Raw genomic sequence first — 19,392 nt, forward strand, 5'->3', positions numbered from 1 at the left:
GTTTATCGCCAAAAAGAAAGATGGTTGAAATGAACTTGGTTTTTAATGAAAATCACTACTTTTTTTCTCGTTATTTTGACTGAGAACAAAATAACTACAGGTTTCTGCACCATTACTGTCCAAATGGAGTAGTTCACACAAGGAGCTTATTTTGCATTGCTTTTAGGTTGATAAGGATCATTTTAGGGTTTTAGAACCAATAAAACATTGTAAAATGAAGATCCATAATGTTGAAGCTATCTCTGTTTCACATCAATTTAAGGTTAGAGCAGAAAGAAATTCAGCAATTGGAAATTGTAGCACAATATAGAAAGAATATTAGGGAGTTCCAGAAAGGATCACTTTCTTTCAAGATTGATGGGGATGTAGAACTGGGTGTAGTAGGAAACTGAGGTACAGTATTCAAATATGAAGCTTTGAGATCTTTCATTACTAATTGATATATTGCATTATTTACAGTTTATTTATCCATTATAGAGAGTGGAAAAGGTATTCCAAACTTGACACCATAAAAATACTTATCTCTCCTGGGGCCCCTGGAAATAGATAAGATCGATGTTTAGACCTTTGCCAAGTGATGTCAGTCAGGAATTGAGCCAGAAAATGCAATGCACTCAAGGGCATTTTCTAAGAATTCAAAATGCTTCACTATCTCTTTTCTCCACTATTTCAATGTCTCAACCCTCAAGCCTGTAAGGTTCCATCAGAGAGTAATAATAATAATAATGATAATAATAATGGCATTTGGGCATTTAAGTGCTTACTATGTGCCAGACACTTTACTAAACGCTGGGGTGGACACAAGCAAATCTGGTTGGACACAGTCCCTGTCCCATATGGGGCTCAGAGGTTCAATCCCTATTTTACAGATAAGGTCGCTAAGGCATAGAGAAGTAAAGTGACTTTCCCAAGGATACAGCAGACTGGTGGCAGAGCCGGGATTAGAACCCATGACCTTCTGACTCCCAGGCTCATGCTCTACTACATCAAAAGGGACTCCCTTTAGTGTATTTTTGCCTAATCCTAATATAGATTACCTGGAAATTGTCTTTATAAAAAGGCAATTTCTAAAGATTTCCACCCTCTTTTTGTAATCTCATTTGAGAGCAAGGGTTATGTCTGTTGAATTTTACTCTCTCAAGTGCTTAGTACAATGCTCTGCACAGAGGAAGCACTCAATAAATAGCATTGATTGATTGATTGGAGTCAACTTGTGTCCATACCTCAACCAAATTTCTGCAACTTTGGAGTTGCATTACTCTTTGTTATACTGTGTTATTTAGAGTTCATTTCTCTACTTTGCAGAGTGTGAAAAGTTATTCCATCGTTGAATCCATAAATAGAATCATCTATCCCGGGATTCTGTAAATTTTGAACTATCTACTGTCTACTTTTTTTAAATGCTATTACCTGAAAGTAAAACTGTGTCATTGCACCTGGAGATGTCAACCAATCAAAATCTCTCTGTAGGCATCTTTGAACCTCAATGATGCCTAGTTAGCAAAGAAAGCATATCTAATTAAGCAATGTCTGGGGAGTGCTATTCAAGAATCTACACTGGTTTCCTAGGCAAAAATATAATGGGCCCTGTAATACTCTCTGTCATTTTTTTTAAAGAATCAAATCCATCAACTCTAGTTTCTTTTAAGAAATCAGCACGGCCTCTTTTACAACATGACTTGTTTTAGCTGAATTTGTGTTTGAAAAATATACATTACGAAGCTGCTTCTTGAAATTGTAAAAATTCAGAGTCCTGGACACAGCGCAAGAGACTTAACTTGTTAGCAAATTTAAGTGGGAGCAATTGTAAACTGCCCCAGCCATCATAATTGCATACAAAATATGTTTCATTCTCTTTTAGGTACAGTCTGCCTTGTCACCACTGAAATGATTATAAACAGATTTAACCCATGTAACCTGTTGCTAATTAATCATCATTAGTGAAGTGATGCTAATGCTTTTAAATTAGCCTAGAAAATGGCATTTTTTTAGCCCATGAAAATATTCTTTTCCATGAGCTGCATTAGGGTAATATTTGCTAGTTTGTAAATGTATCCATGGTATATACAATCTCAATCAAGAGGAAAACAGAATGGGGTTTAGTAGAAACAGGTCATTTCCCTTTACTTTGTAAGCTTCTTGACAGCAGTGATCATGCCTTTACTTTTACTTTAGGGACCTCCAATACTTAGAAATGTTTCTGGCACACAGGAGTAGCTCAGCAAATTCTATTGTTACTGTTGATATCTTCCAACAGTTTCCCAAGGTCCAAATGTCCTCAGGAACTTTGTGATTGATCCAAAAAGGAAGATCAAAAAGGAAGCTCATCATTGTCATAATCATTACCATAGATTCCCTGCATCATTTGTGTCTTCTTCAGATCCAAGGGACAACTTTCTATGTGTAAAATTATATGAGAGAAAAGTCTTCATTAACAACAGCATTTATGTAGCACCTACTGTGTGGGAGGGAGGCTTTATCGAGTTTTGGCTGGGTTCAAGTCACTAGCCTGATGACTTCTCTCAGAACACAAAAATGGACACTGACTAAGCACAGAACATTGTAAGGGTCTCTTAGGAACAAACAAAGGAAGCCAAAAACACAGTTCCTGGCTCCAAAGAGCTTACAAGGCAAAGACGCCCTATGGCTTGTTCCATATGAACTGTGTATGTTCTGGTCTCTGCCCCCTTCTATCCTACAGACATTGTTCGTGATGGAATTGCACTTTCAATCACAGGCAAAAAGAGAAGAACCAAATGTGTAAGCTCAAATATTTCAGATTCTGTAGGACTGAATCAGAGAGTGGTGGCTCTTCGAGTCAGAGAAATAGTTATCTTGAGCAACACAAATCCAGAGTAATCTCTCCCTCTAATTCATGAATACATTTTGCTCCAAGTACAGTCATTAAGGTGGCCAGATGTCTGGTTTTACAGTAGACAGCCTGGTTTTCACTTGATCGCTAATTGGAATTTATTGAGCATGTGCTATGTGCAGAGCACTGAGCTAAGCACTAGGGAGGAAACCTCTGTGCTGCATGAACATGGAACCGTTTGTATTTATGAGCATTTTAATTTTCAAACCAAGCTTCCATCTACCACAACTCCTGTGCCCAGGTTCTACAGCTCGACTAAAGTGCTCAAGATCAGATAAAGCTGGAAAAGGACTGCAAGTGATGGGGGCCAGTATTTCCTGGAGTAACAAACAGGTTTGTATGATTTCTAATGGAATCATGTGGACTTCCACTAAAATGGCATCCTTATGATGCAAGCTGTGTACCAGCTTACCATATATGACATCATGAGCTTTTGGAGGTCTATTTTTATTTTCAGTTCCATCACAGACCATCTCTTGTATTGTAGCTGTCAGTCTCTGAATTCAAACTGCTGCTTTATGGATGATCCAAAAGAGTGATGAAATAGCAACTCCCTTCGGCATCTAACTACCATCGGTCAAGGCAGAAGATAGACTTGAACAAACAGCAACCCACTGTGCAATTTGCCAAAGAAATAGTGTTTGTTTTTCTTTTATTTCCTATGGTATTTATTTAGGGTTTACTATTTGTCAAGCACTGTCTTAAGTACTGGGGTAGTTACAAGTTAATCATATTGGAAGCAGTCCCTGTCCCACATGGGCTCACAGTAGGAAGTAGGAAGGAGGAAGATATTGGATCCCCATTTTACAGATGAAGAAGCTGAAGCAGAGAGAAGTTAAGTGACTTGCTCAAGGTCACACTTCAGGCAGGTGGCAAGCTGGGGTAAGAACCCAGGTCCTCTGATTCCCAGGCGTGTGCTCTTTCCACTAGGTCTTGCTATTCTCCTTTCTGAGAAACCTGGTAGGAAGAGAAAGACCCTGTCGAGTCAGAGGATGGAGATTTCTTTAAATTTGTTCTCAATTTTGTGATCAAAAGGTCACATGAATGAAATCTTGGAATTCCCTTAGTAGATGTCTGTTGAATTAATTGAGAACCACTGAGAAACTAGAGAAGCAGCGTGGCTCAGTGGAAAGAGCATGGGCTTTGGAGTCAGAGGTCATGAGTTTGAATCCCAGCTCTGCCACTTGTCAGCTGTGTGACTGTGGGCAAGTCACTTAACTTCTCTGGGCCTCAGTTACCTCATCTGTAAAATGGGGATTAAGATTGTGAGCCCCATGTGGGACAACCTGATTCCCCCGTGTCTCCCCCAGCACTTAGAACAGTGCTCAGCACATAGTAAGCGCTTAACAAATACCAACATTATTAAGTTAAGAATCTAAAGTCAATTTTGAGGGTGACAATGATTCTCTCCGAATGACTGGGAAAAGGGCTACGATTTTCAGGATTTCCCACTTTGATTCCATTTTTTTCTCCTACCCCTTCCTTCCCCTTCCTGAATGTATTTAGTCCACACTCCCTTCCATGAATCTCCTCCTTGACCTCCCCAGCCACCACTGCCAATATATATATTATCTTGTACTTTAACAAAATGCATAGAAAGATCATCTAGGAATCTATTTCACTTTGATAATTGCAAATTTACAGAATAAAATAGTATTCTTAGGCAATAGTTCTAACTGGTTGAACTGTAATGTTCAAAGATTAAGACACCCTTATTTTTCAAGAAAAAAGTATCACATTTAGGAACACTATTGGCTATTTTCAAAGCTCAATGACTGGAACTGAGGAATTTATTTCACCTAATTTTATATTCTACTAGTCAAATCTTGAGATGTCACATATAATGTAAACTGAGAATTAAGAAATAGTAGTAATAATTGTGTCAAACACTATGCTAAATTCTTGGGGAGATACAATACAATCAGATCAGTCACAGTCCCTGCCCCTCATGGGACTCTAAGGGTTAGAAAAATAACTTAATCCCCATTTTATAGATGAGGGAAATGAGGCCCAGAGAATTTAAGTGACTTGCCCAAGGTCATACAGCAACAAAATGGCCAAGTTGTGGTTAGAACCTAGGTCTCTTTACTCTCAATCCTATGGTTTATTAACTAGACAACACTTTTGTCATGGTAGCTTGACAGAGACACAGCATGGCATAGTGCATAGAGCATGGGCCTGGGAGTCAGTAGGTGACAGGTTCTAATCCCAGCTCTGTCACTTGTCTTCTGTGTGACCTTGGGCAAGTCACTTCACTTCTCTGAGCCTCAGTTACCCCATCTGTAAAATGGGAATTGAGACTGTGAGCTCCACATGGGACAGGGACTGTGTCCAACTTGCTTGTATCCATCTCAGGGCTTAGTATAGTGCCTGGCACACAGTAAGTGCTTAACAAATACCATATTTATTATTAACATTATTATTATTAACATGGTTTAGAAAAAAGCACAGGGGCCCAGGATCCATAAAATCTAGGTTCTAGTCACAGTTTTTCCACTTAATAATAATAATTCCAGTATTTGTTAAGAACATACTATGTGCCAAATACTATTCTGAGCACTTGGAAAAATGCAAGATAATCAGGTCAGTCAGTCCCTGTCGCACTCGGAGCTCCTAGTCTAATTAGGAGAGAGCATAATTTATTCCCCCATTTAACAGATGAGGATACTGAGGCACAGAGAAGTGAAGTAACTTGCCCAGGTCACCCAACAGGCAAATGGTGGAGTTGGGATTAGAACCCAGGTCCTCAAATTCCCAGCCCTGTGCTCTTCCCATTAAAACACACTGCTTATGTTCCCTTGAACAGGCTATTCTAGCTCTTCTGTAAAATGAAAAGTATACTGTCTTTCCCTCCCTACTTTAGAGGGATAGCATAAGAACAACATGTGATAATCAATATAAAAATGCATTACAGAAGTTCAGTTGTTTTAAAGATTAGAGTGCACCTTGGAAGAATCAAATTGGCTGATGGAAATTCCTAGATTCATTAGGTACCCACACCTGTCTCTATTCTCTACCAATTGACAGTCATGTTCCCAACTGCCTTAGGCCCTGATGAGTGCAAATAGAGACACAGAAACCAGGCTCAGCAATGATATGAGAAATCCTACTTCTTTTCAAGCCTGTGGGAACTGCTTTGAGACCAAATTGTAGAAGACATTGCCTCACTATGGGATAGGATTTTCAAACAACACTTTCAAAGCATTTGAAATAGAGGCATTTTTCCTTAATGAAAGCATAGCATTTTCAAACATGTCATCCTACGCTGCACTGATGCATACCTTTTCTAATAAAATCTAGCAGATAACAAGTATCAACTCTCTTCTCAGTAAGTTAAAGTCACTGACAGTAACAACATAATTAAAAGTGATACCACAGGTTTGTGGGTTTCTAATAGACTATTGTGCAAAAATGAAAAACACCCTGAAATTCTAGTGGCAAGTAATTTTCCAAGCACCCTTTCCTCAGACTGATTAGCACAAAATAAATATTTCTCCAGGATAACCAAGAAGATAGAAAGCAATATGGAAACACTGTCTAGCTCTTCTTATTGTGATGTTTTACAGAGGGAGGGAGTGTGAGTCAGACAAATTGACTTTAACACCCAGTCTACTTGTGGACTTTCACATTCAAAAAAGTCTTTTAGCCTCAATTATTAGGCTATCTATATGTGTTAAAATGGGTTATGTATATGAGTTAAAAATGGGTTAAAAATGGTGACAAGACAAATGACTTTACTTTTCTGGAAGCCACAATTTCTGATAGATTCTTACTAACCATTGCATCATTCCTCTGAGACTCTAGTGGTCACACTGGAAGAGACATAATTCTAAGATGGATGGACCATTGAATTGACCTAAGACAGCATCTCTAATGGCCTTTAATTACAAAAGTCATATCTGTGTGGAGATAATTACTCCATAACATATCTCAAAACAAATGTAATTAATGGCACAAATATCTTGTCATTGTTCATTAATTGTCAGAACTGCTATAATAAAAAGAAAACTTGGTACCTAATGATATTTCTAAAATTAATGCACAATTACATCCTTAACTGGATGATTTTCTGAGTTTATAACAGAGCTGATTTAATCATTTACCTTAAAGTTAAATGAGCCTAAGTGGACACCAATAAGTAGAAACTGGCCATAGAAATTTTGTTTCCTATTGACCATATGTATATCAGTCATAATTGCAAACGTTAAAAAAAGTCTGACTAATCTCTCTTCTCACTTCTACCTTTGTCTCAATAGAGATACCACATTTCCATCAAATATTAATTATACATTTTCCCAACTTGCACCTACGTTAGTCTTTTTATTCTGTTTACGGCTTTGAGGCCACTTAGGAACCGGGTAGTCAATTAACTCTGCTTTCTCCTCTCAGGCTATTCTCAGAGATGGAAAATAATAAAAGAAATAAATATGAAATGAATAAGTAAATAAATGGAAATCCAAACTTGATGATAGTAGAACTTTCTTTTTAATGGTACTTTTTTATATGCTTAGTATGTTCCATGCTAGGCACTGTGTTGGGGTAGAAACAAGATAATCAGGTTAGGCACAGGCCCTGTCTCACATGGGATTCGCAGTCTAAATCAAAGGAGGATGATTTAGCACACTGTAAGTGCTAAATAAATGCCATTGATTAATTGATCTGTAATTTATTTTAATGTTTGTCTTCCCCCTCTAGACTATGAACTTCTTGTGGCCCGGGATCGTGTGTCTACCAACTCTCTCTCTCTCTCCATATATGTAATTATATGTATATAATCCTATTTGTTAAGTGGTTGCTATATACCAGACACTGTTCTAAATGCTGGGGTAGATACAAGCTAATCAGGTTGCACACAGTCCCTGTCCTATATGGGGCTCTCAATCTTAAGACCCTTTTTACAGATAAAATAGCCGAGGCATAGCCAAGTTAAGTGACTTACCCAAAATCACACAGCAGACAAGTGTTAGGATCAGGATTAGAACTCAGGTCCTTATGACTCACAGGCCCATACTCTATCCACTAGGACTTATGATTTTCTCCCTAGTGCTTAGTCCAGCGCTCTGCCCAGAGTAAGTGCTCAACAAATAACACTGATTAATTGATTTATTGAGAATCATTACTTCAATCCCAGTTTACAGATGACAAGAAGTAGGAAAAAGGACAGAAGACAACTGTTTCCTGATCAAATTAGGAGATAACCTGTAGTTGAAGATCACTGATTGTGTTGAAAGTATTTGTTTACAGAAATTGGGTAATATTTTAAGTTTAATTTGGAGCTAAAGCAGAGTAAAATCATTTTCCTTTGTACTGGGAGGCGAGACTATCTGTGGATAATTTACCCATGGGAGTGAGTCTGAAAAAGTCAACATGGGACACAAAGTCCCTGTCAGATGGTACACACCCAGCAACTCTTATGCTGATATGATTGCTCTTTGCAGGGTGTGGCATGTTTGGGGATTTGCTATGGGTCTTCGTGAATGTAGAGCTCCATGCTGGCCCAGCATCCAAGGTGGCTTCATTCATCTGCATAGCAATAGAGAATTTCCTAGATTGTAATCTCCCTGTGGGCAGAGCAGCAGCATAGAGCCAAGAACCAGAATCACTGCTCCACAAAGAATGTCAGTCAAATCAATCAGTAACATTTACTTTTTACTGTGTGCAGAACTTTGTACTGTGCTTGGGAGAGTACACTACAATAGAGTTGCTAGAAACATTCTCTGCATTCAAGGAGCTTAGAGTGCAGTGGAGGAATTTACAGTATATTGAGAATGTATCTCATTATGATTCTCTGATTAACCCTGGACCCCACCCCAATTTACTGCATACTCTGGGGAAGGATGAGGGGCTTCAGAAAGAGCAGCCCACCTTCTGCCGGGGGGTCCACCTGGCCTCCACTGTGGTGAATGGCATCAGCATTAGTGATGATCTCTCTCGCTTCCTCTCACACTTTCACCCCTTAAAGCCATTAACCTCCTGCTCCACCTCATTTCACACACTCATCAGTTTGGGCATACATTCAATATCCTCTCTAGTTAATGCATAATTTGTGCCCTCATCACTTGTGAAATCTCTCCATCAAGAGGCCTTCCACAACTAAACACTCATTACCCCTACTCCCTCTCTCTTCTGCAACTCCTTTGAATTTGGATTTACTACCTTCATTCACCTACCTTAGCCCCATGACACTTATGTGCATATCCTTATTGTGTATATTTATATGAATGTCTGTCCACCCCTCAAGACTAAAAGCCCCTTCTGGGCAGGGGGCATATCTACCCTCTCTTGTTATATTTTATTCTCCCAAGTGCTTAGTACAGTGCTCTGCACAGTGTTCAAAAAATACAATTGACTGATTGATTATTTCCATGCTGTTTCCTAATATCTTGTGAAAAGAAAACACTTGGGCAGATTCATCTGTATATGAAATTAGCCATAAGCACCAAAGCCAACTTTGATTTTCAAGGATACCCTTGACTATTTATCTTCTGATTTCTCCACTTATGTCGGCAGTTTATTACTGCCTGCTGACATTTGTAGTTCAGGACCCATTCAGAAAGGTCAGACAAAGGCCATCTCAAATTGTCACTTCACCCTGCTTATTCTGCACAACTTTTATTACGAAAGAAAATGCTGTAGCTCAGTTTCCATGGAAATATTTCAAATTCAAAGAACTTCTCTCAAGTACTGCCTAATATCATTCACTCAGCTTTCATAAGTTGTTGAAACTTGCCCTGTACTGGAGTTTCAGTTTTGGCAATCAATCAAACAATTAATCATATTTGATGTGCACTTACTGTGTGTAGCGCAGTGTACTAACCACTGGAAAAATACAGTAAAGTAGAATCATTAGACACAATCCCTGCCCTCAAAGAACTTAAAGACTCTTCTATTTCCAAATATTCCTATATTTCCCTACATTTCCAAGTCCCTTCACTCATTCCCAAAAGGGAAATTGCTAGGGTAGCATATCTTTAGGAGAAAAATATTCTTGGAAGGACTGAAAGTAAAAATTGACTCAAAATGGAATATGGGGGTTGTCAAAATGGAACTAAGCAAAAATGTCATTCAGATACAGACTGGCTATTGCCCCTGAATGTGAGAAAAGAAGAAAGCCATTTCAAACCACATGAGTAAGACTCTAGCTCACCTTATATCCTGATTTGAATGAGTGGAAGTGTAATGGTGTGATACTGTAAGCCCAATGAGGGCAGGGATCTTAACTACCTTTTTTTCATATTTTCTCCCAAATGCTTAGTACAATTTTCTACACAGAGAAATCAGTCAATCAATCAATGGTATTTACTGACCCTTTAATATTTGCATTGTACTAATTGCTTGAAAAACTACAATAGAGTTGGTTAAGGGTTCAATAAATATAATTGATTGATGCTTTGATTGATGAAGGGAGAAGCCTAATGGAAAGAGCACAGGGGTGGGAGTCAGAGGACCAGGATTCTAAACCTGGCTCTGCCAATTGCTTGCTGTGTGACCTTGGGGAAATCACTTAACTTCTCTGAGCCTCAGTTAATTGGGGTATTTGCAGGTACTGTACTAAGTGTTGGGGTTGATTCAAACAAATCATGTTGGACTGTTCCTGTCCCACATAGGGCTCACAATCTTCATCCTCATTTTACAGATGAGGTAACTGAGGCACAGAGGACTGCAGTGACATACCCAAGGTCACACAGCAGGCATGTGGCAGAACTGCAATTAGAACCCAAAATCTTCTGACTCTCAAGCCCCTGCTATACCCACTCTTCCTCCTACTTAGACTGTGAGCCCCATGCAGGACAGGGGCTATGTCCAACCTAATTAACGTGAACCTGTCCCAGCACAAATAACAGTGTTAGACACATAGTAAGTGCCTAACAAATACCATTTTTAAAAATGTGTAAGCATTGGGGGGCTTCAGGAAAACAATTTGAACCCTTACCTTTCCAACTGTATTTCTTAGATGACTTATATGTCCCCTTCCAGCACCCATCTCCTTTTATGAATGAAAAAGAGAATAGGAAATGTTGGAATGGTAGGAGAATCTGTAAAAAGTCAATGGTGGTGCTTTCGCAGTTGCTATCTGATCTCCTTTGAGTGAAAAGTAAAGCATTTGTCAGAGACAGCTCTCAAAACCCACTATAGAGAATTAACCCTAGAGCCACTTTAGGCTACCTCCCTTCTCCCTCCTTCAGGGATAACAGTAATAATAATTATGATGGATAATTTGTTAAGCGTTTACTATGTGCAAAGCACTATTCTAAGCACTGGGGGTATACAAGGTCATCAGGTTGTCCCACATGGGGCTAAAAGTCTAAATCCTCATTTTATAGATGAGGTAACTCAGGCACAGAGAAGTTAACTGACTTGCCCAAAGTCACAGCTGACAAGTGGCGGAGCTGAGATTAGAACCCATGACCTCTGACTCCCAAGCCTGGCTCTTTCCACTGAGCCATGCTGCCAAGTAGTGCTGTTATGACTTGGCCTATTTCCAAGCCAGATTACGAGAGGAAGCAGCATGGCGCATTGGATAAAGCATAGGACTGGGAGTCAGAGGATCTGCCTTTTAAACCCATTTTTGCCACTTGTCTACTGTGCGAACTTGGGAAATCACCTAACTTCTCTATGCCTCAGTTTCTTCAACTGCAAAATGAGGACTACTTATTTGTTCTTCCTACTTGACTGTGAGCCCCACGTATGAGAATGACTGAGAACAGATTTGGCCTGATTTACTTTTATCTTCCCCAGTACCTAGAACAGTGTTTGACACATAGAAAACAGTTAGAAAATACCAAAAAAAATTGCCAAAAGGCCAGCTATGCTAGGACACTATGGTTCCCTGACACTATGGCACTGTAGGATGATGATGATGATGGTGATGATGGCATTTGTTAAGTGCTTAATGTGTACCGAGCACTGTTCTACGAGCTGGGGTAGCTACAAGGTAATCAGGTTGTCCCACTTAGGGCTCACTGCCTTAATCCCCATTTTACAGATGAGGTAACTGAGGCACAAAGTTAAGTGACTTTCACAAAGTCACAGAGCTGACAAGTGGCAGAATTAGTATTAGAACCCATGAACTCTGACTCTCAATCCCATGCTCTTTCCACTAAACCACAGGGGATGTCCTATTGAAAATTTGCCCACTGTTGTGGATGCTGCCCGATGTAGGATAATCAATCAATGGAACCTATTTAGCACTCACTGTTTGCAGAACACTTTATTAAGCATTGGGGAGAGTGCGGCAGAGTTGGCGGGCATATTCCCTGCCCACAAGAAGCTGATAGTACAGTTTAATGTGGTATAATTCCAGCAGGACTCAGCTTCATCATCAGGCTTCACCCATACTCCCCACAAGCCCTACAAGTCTGTGACCCTTCAAATATAGGTTACTGACTTTCTGGGTAAAGTAGACAAAGCATGGACATATATTCATTACCTAAAATATATTTTAAACAAGTGTAGCTTCTAAAGAATTTTAACTTTTGGGAAGAAAGTCTGATGACTAATTTTACCAAACACTTCTTTTGTACAATTATCTGTGGCGGTGATTCTTTGGTAACTGAAGCGGTGATTCATTCATCCATTCAAACGTATTTATTGAGCATATATTGGTGCAAAGCATTGTGCGCTTGGGAGAGTACAATATAACCACTAACTGACACATTCCCTTCCCAGAGTTGATAAGACATTGTTGGGTGTTTTTTTTTAAAAAGGAGATTTTTCAGAAATTACTTGATTTCTTTTTATGAGTAAAGCCAGCAGAAGGGATAGGGAAAATGATAATATGTATCACAAAGCTACATACTTTAAATCCCAGTATCCCCACAAATGCCTATTACTGATTCAAATTATTTTGTGAGTGACAGAAAAACAGTAAACTCTAAAAAAAGAAACCAGAAAATAATAGTATCAATACAGCGCATCATCATCATCAGCAAATTTCATAAAGCGATCTCCAGTGTGTCAAAGGCATGTCCTTCAATATTTAACTTCTTCGCTCTTTGTTCCCCATCTCAAGTTGAACAATACACTAATTACCCGATGAAGCGTTATAATTACTCTAACAGCTCCACTCTTACTTATAATTACTGCATCAACACTTTCTTTTTCATATGCTTCAATCTATACCTATTACATTGTCATGATGAAGACACATTAACATTATAATACTGTATAATTAGCTGATGAGCAATTAAATTATTCCACTGCTCTTGCTCCTTTTGCCAAGTGGTCTGCTTCCAAGTGCTATTATCTCTTCTTTCTCTGGTTTGTTTCCGAGGTTCTTTCCCCCCTTAAAACAAAGAGACCCGAGTTTTATTCAGAGTGCTGTGATTTTAAATTCAGAAAGAATATGTGCCTAAGTTGGTGATGGTTAGGGGAAGTGGTAGATATTTTCAAAAAAGTGTTTAATTATTTTTTTCCCAGAAAATAAAAGATCATTATTCGTCCCTTTTAAAAAATGGGGTCAGGGAGAGTAATCTTTTCTTTAAAAGAATTGATTGCTCCCCATAAGACTCTAAGTAATTTCTCACTTTACAAGCAGAAAACTAACCTAAGGTTCATTGTTCCTAAAACCATATTATAATGCCTCTGAAAAGTAGAAATAAATAATTATGTGGACTACTGGAAAAAAGAGAGATCACAAAGATGTGAGATTCACATTATATATTCCACACCTCCAATTTGAGCAAAAAAAATCCCTGGCTAGTAGTGAAGAGAGATGTATATATATATATATATATACATATATAGTATACACAATATACTATACTATATAGCATACTATACTATATTGTATATTGCATCGAGTAACCATAGGTTATTCTCATTTAACTCTACTTTAAATTCAATTTTCTAAAGCTCGGGTTTGGCATAGGGAAAGTAACGATAATATGTATCACAAAGCTACATATTTTAAACCCCAGTATCTCCACAAATGCATATTACTGATTCAAATTATTTTGTGAGTGACAGAAAAACAGTAAACTCTAAAAAAGAAACCAGAAAATAATAGTATCAATACAGGGCATCATCATCATCAGCAAATTTTCTACTGCTTATGTTAATTCCTAACTGCTCTGGCGTCTTTGGTGAATGAATCAAACAGACTGTAAGCCTGTTGTGGGCAGGGAATGTTTCTGTGTATTGTTATATTGTACTCTCCCAAGCACTTAGTATAGTATTCTGCACACAGTAAGAGCTCAATAAATACAACTGACTGATGTCAGGTCTTTATTGGGCACGACCCAGTTCAGAGCACTATACAAAGAGCTTGGACAGGTACAATAAAACAGAGTTGGTAGACACGGGGAACCTGCCCACAAGGAGCTTACAGTCTAGAGAGGGAGACAAACATTAAAATAAATTATGAATATATAAATAATTGCTGTGAGGTGAAGGAGGGGTGAGTCAACACCTAAGTGCATTTGTAACACAAAAGGGAGGAGTAAGGCGAAATGAGCTTAAGAAATACCATTATTATCATTATTATTAGTAGTATTATTAAATGAGGGCTTAGTCAGAGATGGCATCTAGGAGATGTGGTTTTCATAGAGCTTTGAAGGTGGGGAGAGTTGTCGTCTATTGTTTATGAAAGAGGAGGGATTTCTAGACGAGAGGGAGAATGTGAGCAAGAGGTTGGCAGTGAGAGAGTTGAGATGGTTGTGTTACAGTGCAGTTAAGGAGTCATTTGAGTCCAATTTTTTAAACTTTTCAACTAACTGGATCTCAAATTTCATGACTCCCAATACGTTTGACTTTCACATATGTAACATTGTTGTTCATTTTATCCTTATAGTATATGGATGTAATTGACATTTAGTCTGTACTTTGTAAATTCAGTGATTCTATTCAGTGAGTGCTCTGCAAGGAAAAAGGTGATTTATTTTAAGCAAAAATCATTGAATTAACTAAATTTAGGTCTTTAGCCTTCATGTGCTTTTGACAGTCAATCCCACATTTTACAAGACCAATCGCAAGTCCAATGGCATAAATGTTCCGTAAATAAATCGCAAATGAGCATTTGTCTGAATAAACTAAAAATAAATATTGCTGTTTCAGAAGAAATATCATATTTATTGAGTGCCTTCTGTTTGCAGAGCACTGTACATAGCACTTGGGAGAGAGCAATATAACAGAGTTAGTAGAAATGTTCCTTGCCCACAGTGAGCTTACAGGCGAGTGGGGGAGTCAGATCCTAATGTTCCCAAATAAATTATGGCTATATACCTGAATGCTGTGGAGCTGAGAGAGGGGGTGAATACAGGGTGCAATTCCAAGAAAGCTAGACCATTTTAAAATTATGTATTGCTTTATCGACTTATCCCTCCCCTTTAGACTGTGAGCCCCACATGAAAAAGACTGTTTACGTTACCTGTAAGTGCATTGCAGAGCCCCCACTAAGTGCTTAACAAATACCACAGACATTATTGTTTAAGCACTATCCAAGTTTTAGACCATCATGACTAATGCATAATATTTACAGAACAAATCAATTAGAATAATTAAACGATCAAGTGAGTTCCATCATTTCAGAGAAAGTTAAAAACACATGGACAAAAAGCTAGCAAAATTATTTGGTTCAACCTTCAGATCAGGTGAACCAGATCACCTAAAAATCCCAGATAATTTAAAAATTCCTTAGCAGTCAGGACCCTTCCGGCCGTGAGGAATGGCGGCAGAAGAGGAACCCATCTCAACTGATATGAGCAGCACTTGGTGGGATGCTATATGATTTCTACTTGTGGTCTTTTCAACTTAGGCAGGGGGAATCCTTCTCCTACTTAACCAAATGTTATGTTGCAACCTAATGCCTTGCATTTAGACTCACAGTTGACTTCTTTCCTCTAACTAGTGAAGCTGTGTGGTCTAGTGGAAATAGCATGGACCGAGGAGTTGGAGAACCTGATTTCTAATCCCAGCTCTGCCACTTATCTGCTATGTGACCTTGGGCAAATCACTTTGCCCCTCTGTGCTTCAGGTTACTCATCTGCAAAATGGAGGTTCAATATCTGTGCTCCCTCTGAATTAAACTGTGAGTCTCCATGTGGGACCTTTCATTCATTCATTCATTCATTCATTCATTCAATAGTATTTATTGAGCACTTACTATGTGCAGAACACTGTACTAAGTACTTGGAATGAACAAGTCGGCAACAGATAGAGATAGTCCCTGCTGTTTGACGGGCTTTACAGTCTAATCGGGGGAGACAGGCAGACAATAACAGTACAGTGCTGAGGAGGTGGGATGGGAGAGGGGGAGGAGGAGAGGGAAAGAGGGGAGAAGAGGGTTTAGCTGCGGAGAGGTGAAGGGGGGGTAGAGGGAGCAGAGGGAAAAAGGGGGGTGCTCAGTCTGGGAAAGCCTCTTGGAGGAGGTGAGTTTTAAGTAGGGATTTGAAGAGGGGAAGAGAATTAGATTGTCTGAGGTGAGGAGGGAGGGCATTCCAGGACCGTGGGAGGATGTGGCCCAGGGGTCGACGGCGGGTTAGGCGAGATTGAGGGACGGTGAGGAGGTGGGCAGCAGAGGAGCGGAGCCTGTGGGGTGGGCAGTAGAAAGAGAGAAGGGAGGAGAGGTAGGAAGGGGCAAGGTGATGGAGAGCCTTGAAGCCTAGGACCTGATTATCTTGTATCTATCCCAGTACATAGTAAGGATTTAACAGTATAATAATAACAGTAAGCCTGTCAAGAAGGAGAACTCTGACTGCTGAGATTAAGCATTTCTGTAGGACTAAATAATTTAGCTCTTGCATTTTTTTTCTTAAAATGCCACATTGTCATGTTTTCAAAAATGAAGTGATTGGAAGTGCCTTTTGTCTTTGAAGATTCTTTGTGGACCACAGCTTTCTGGAAACTCAATCATAACAGAAAAAATATCCAGATAATCCACAGCACAAATAAATCGCAGTTGGGTCATTCGTAATAACTATGGTACTTGTTAAATTCCAACTATGTGCTGTATTAAGATCGGACCCATTCTCTGTCCCACATGGGATTCCCAGTCTAAGAAGGAGGGAGAATCCCCATTTGACAGATGAGGAAGCTGAGATCTAAAAAAGTTAAGTGACTTGTCTAAGATCAAACAGCAGACAAGTGGCAGAGTGGAGATTAGAATCCAAGTCTCCTGACTCTCAGGCCTGTGTACTTTCTAATTTCTATTACAGTAATTAAGGATTTACCACATTTTGAAACCAGGCACTTTCAGGACTTTCTCATGCTTTAGTTCAGTGAGGTGTCTCCTAAATCCAGCTCTCACTCATGGGGTGAAAATGTAGCTCAAGGAATTGAGGACCCTCCAGCCTGTCAGCAGGCTGTGGAGAAAGCTCTCCTCCTGTCCTGACTGGGTCCAGGGCCAAGAAAGAGGGACTGTGTCTAATTCTCATTAATGTTTTTTTCCAGTGCTTAGTACAGTGTTCTGCACACTTAAGTACTTAATACATGAAAAGACTACTATTTCTGGGGTCACCATCACAGAGTAACTACTCACCAATTTAGCCATACTTTGGTCCTCACTGTCACCTGTTGCTGCTTCCTATGATAATTCAATTCTTCCCACCTCTGAATCTATAACCTCCTACTGGTCACACTCTCATGCATTTTGAACCTGATCTCCCCTCCCATTTTTGATGATGATTATTATTTTCATAGTATCGGTCATAGGACAGTCTAGAGTTCTGGATATTTTATCAGCCAGTGACAGTGTTGGAGGACCTACTGTGGAAAGACCTGTATAGAGAATGCTTAAATTTTAGATACATTCAGAGGCATTGTCTGCTCCATAAAGGGATTTAGGAAATCAACTCAAATGACTGTTTGGGTGGCTGGGATGCAGTCACTAATTTGTTCTTCTTTTAACATTATTTTTGTTTTGCACTTCTAACCATTTGCCTAGTGATTATTTCATTCAGAGGAAGATATGGGGAAAAAATTACTTAGTGGTTTTACATTTTCTAGATATATGTCTCTGACTAACTCTGTTACACGGTACTACCGTGCCTTATCCCATGATGATTCTCAATTCTCAATTTGGTTTCCATATCAAAAGCTTCATTTGAAGATGGGGGCTACATTTGAAGCTTTGGCCCTAGGCAGGGGGAGATAAGGGTAAGAGTGGATGATTTTAGGAACACAAGTAAGGGAATGCCTAACAGGAAGTTCTAAAACAGACAACAAGGAAGGTCAAGGAGAAAGAAACCTGATTGAAGATAATGAAAGTACTTCACCCCTCCTATAAATGAGAATTTTATCTGTCAAAGGAGACCTTTGGGAATCAGACTACTATACAGAGGGTAGCAAATGTGACAATAAACTCCTTTCACCACAGGCATTTCACTGTATCATTTATAAGTGACATTTCCACCAGGAAGGACTTCTGGTTTGGCAAATGCACAACTATTCCCACAGTGCACCTGTGCTTAGCCAGTCAACCACTCTTTCTGGAGCAGAAAAGTGTGAGTGAAAACGTAAGAGAAATTGCAGGGTCATGACTGAATCAGGGTGATAAGAGGCTTAAGCTACATGAAACTTCCTCCTTCTTTGAAGTTCTTAGCCGAGTGTTCTGCATCCTGGAAGCACTGAACAAATTCCATTGATTGATTTGTTTTCAAATATAGTGGAAGGAAAAGAGACCTAGGGCTAAAATAGGCTGGTGATTGATCAGTTAAAGCATAGCCGATTATATGTCTAGGGAGGAGCTTTGTTCTTGTCTGTCCGTCTCCCCCGATTAGACTGTAAGCCCATCAAACGGCAGGGACTGTCTCTATCTGTTGCCGACTTGTTCATCCCAAGCGCTTAGTACAGTGCTCTGCACATAGTAAGCGCTCAATAAATACTATTGAATGAATGAATGAATGGAAAGTGGCTTTTGAGTAGGTAAGGGACCTGGTTAGATAAACTCAAAGGTTTGTGAAGCAAAATGGAGGGCAAATTGGATCCAGGACTAAGGCTGAACATTCTTTAAGTTTTCTATTGGACAGTTTCAGTTTCAGTTTCATCTGGTTTGTCCCTGTATGATATCAGTATGATAGAAAGTACCTTTATATCAGGTGTTTCAGTGTTAAATATCCGTCCTCTCTCCACCTCCACACCTCCTCTCAAGTCACATTTATGGAAATATGGGAAGAAAATCCAATGGCTTTAGTTCCAAGGGGTATGGGATTGGGAGGGCGGCCGCTCTCGGTCCTGCTATTTTCTGCCAAAACCTTTTTGTTCATTCTTATTCTGATATTATTTTAAGTCACAGTGTTTCTGTGACATATGCAAAATTCTGTGCATCCATTGACCCAGGTTGACAAAGGGGTACCTGGAGTTTTTGAGTGCTGCAAGGGAGGAAAGGGCTGACACACCAATCCAAAGGCCAACCCAAAGGTATTGTGGATGGAGATGGACAATGGAAATGAAGATGAGCACACTTTCCCCCAAGTCACATTTTATCCCACAAGAGAATTCCAGAAACTCAAGTTTTCTGTCAGGGACAGGGGTGAATTGTCTATGGGAGCCACATCCCCCAGCCTCATGGGAGCCAAAGCCTG

General features: G+C 39.4%; 1 protein-coding gene across 5 annotated transcripts in view; it reads right to left on the bottom strand.

Moving 5' to 3' along the window:
- Positions 1 to 19,392, bottom strand: part of ERBB4 (erb-b2 receptor tyrosine kinase 4) — a 1,160,668-nt gene that overhangs the window by 631,994 nt on the left and 509,282 nt on the right. The window lies entirely within an intron of this gene.

Source organism: Ornithorhynchus anatinus, chromosome 7 (assembly GCF_004115215.2).
Source record: "Ornithorhynchus anatinus isolate Pmale09 chromosome 7, mOrnAna1.pri.v4, whole genome shotgun sequence".
Lineage (NCBI taxonomy): Eukaryota > Metazoa > Chordata > Mammalia > Monotremata > Ornithorhynchidae > Ornithorhynchus > Ornithorhynchus anatinus.